The sequence below is a fragment of the Salmo salar genome, chromosome 10 (assembly GCF_965601325.2).
Source record: "Salmo salar chromosome 10, fSalSal1, whole genome shotgun sequence".
NCBI lineage: Eukaryota > Metazoa > Chordata > Actinopteri > Salmoniformes > Salmonidae > Salmo > Salmo salar.
This window is the reverse complement of record NC_138300.1, coordinates 124,792,582-124,795,000: the sequence shown is the minus strand read 5'-3', so window position 1 is coordinate 124,795,000 and position 2,419 is coordinate 124,792,582.

Here is a 2,419-nt window from a genome sequence, read left to right as displayed (position 1 = left end):
TGTAGTCTAGTCTATGGTAGTCTGGAGGTTAGGAGGTTATGTAGTCTAGTCTATGGTAGTCAGGAGGTTATGTAGTCTAGTCTATGTAGTCTGGAGGTCAGGAGGTTATGTAGTCTAGTCTATGGTAGTCTGGAGGTTATGTAGTCTAGTCTGTGGTAGTCAGGAGGTTATGTAGTCTAGTCTGTAGGTCAGGATATTATGTAGTCTAGTCTATGTAGTCTGGAGGTCAGGAGGTTATGTAGTCTAGTCTGTGGTAGTCTGGAGATTATGTAGTCTAGTCTGTGGTAGTCTGGAGGTCAGGAGGTTATGTAGTCTAGTCAGGAGGTCTGGAGGTTATGTAGTCTAGTCTATGGTAGTCTGGAGGTTATGTAGGAAGTACAGCGCCCAGCAGGAGTCTGGTTACTATGTGGTTGTCATGAGGAAGTACAGCAGTAAGGAGGTGCTGGGACTGATGCTGTGGCTGTGAGGCGTTGTTAGGGAAGTCACCTGGGATTCTCTGTAACCTGGAGATAATGACACAGTATGAGTGAAGCAGCCTTTTAGAGAAACTACAATACCCATGTAAACACACTGCTCAATAAACAGTAACTACTCTGAACTACAATACCCATGTAGACACACTGCTCAATAAACAGTAAATACTCTGGACTACAATACCCATGTAGACACACTGCTCAATAAACAGTAAATACTCTGAACTACAATACCCATGTAGACACACTGCTCAATAAACAGTAACTACTCTGGACTACAATACCCATGTAGACACACTGCTCAATAAACAGTAACTACTCTGGACTACAATACCCATGTAGACACACTGCTCAATAAACAATAACTACTCTGGACTACAATACCCATGTAGACACACTGCTCAATAAACAATAACTACTCTGGACTACAATACCCATGTAGACACACTGCTCAATAAACAGTAGCTACTCTGGACTACAATACCCATGTAGACACACTGCTCAATAAACAGTAGCTACTCTGGACTACAATACCCATGTAGACACACTGCTCAATAAACAATAACTACTCTGGACTACAATACCCATGTAGACACACTGCTCAATAAACAGTAGCTACTCTGGACTACAATACCCATGTAGACACACTGCTCAATAAACAATAACTACTCTGGACTACAATACCCATGTAGACACACTGCTCAATAAACAATAACTACTCTGGACTACAATACCCATGTAGACACACTGCTCAATAAACAATAACTACTCTGGACTACAATACCCATGTAGACACACTGCTCAATAAACAGTAACTACTCTGGACTACAATACCCATGTAGACACACTGCTCAATAAACAATAACTACTCTGGACTACAATACCCATGTAGACACACTGCTCAATAAACAATAACTACTCTGGACTACAATACCCATGTAGACACACTGCTCAATAAACAGTAACTACTCTGGACTACAATACCCATGTAGACACACTGCTCAATAAACAATAACTACTCTGGACTACAATACCCATGTAGACACACTGCTCAATAAACAGTAACTACTCTGGACTACAATACCCATGTAGACACACTGCTCAATAAACAATAACTACTCTGGACTACAATACCCATGTAGACACACTGCTCAATAAACAATAACTACTCTGGACTACAATACCCATGTAGACACACTGCTCAATAAACAGTAAATACTCTGAACTACAATACCCATGTAATACTGAGCCACTTCCAAGCCTTTCTGTCCTGCCCCGTTCGGTCTAGAGGTTGTGTTTGTATAGATATCACTTCCAAGTTAAGACTGAAGAGCATCTCATTTTCTTTGACGTTATATTTAAATTCTCAAAGTCTGTGACTGTTCAGGGTAACGTGGAAGACATGGGGGCAGGAGAACCACTTGATTTGTCTGTCTGTGACTGTTCAGGGGAACCACTTGATTTGTGTGTCTGTGACTGTTCAGGGGAACCACTTGATTTGTCTGTCTGTGACTGTTCAGGGTAACGTGGAAGACATGGGGCAGGAGAACCACTGTGTAAACCCCTCTGTGTAATGTTCTGTAGTCAACATTTTTTATTATTTTGCTAATGTTGTTTTGTTCTTCTGTTTCCGTCCTGACCTCATCAACCCAGCTGCCCAGAACACTTTCATCAGGGTTTTCTCTGCACAGCATATTTCTTTTTTTGCCGCATTCAGTGGTAATGCCATCGAGGCTCTCTGTTTTGGTGTTTGAATGTAGACAGCTTTGACAGGAAATGATATGGAAACCAGTAGTGTGATTTGTAAGAGAACATCAGACCCACAGACAGTCAGTGTGCGTTTATATCAAATTGCACAACAAAGTGTATTTGTATGTGAGTGTCTCAGTGAGTCTCTCCCTCTCCCTCACTCCTCTCTCTCTCCCTCCTCTCCCCCCTCACTCCTC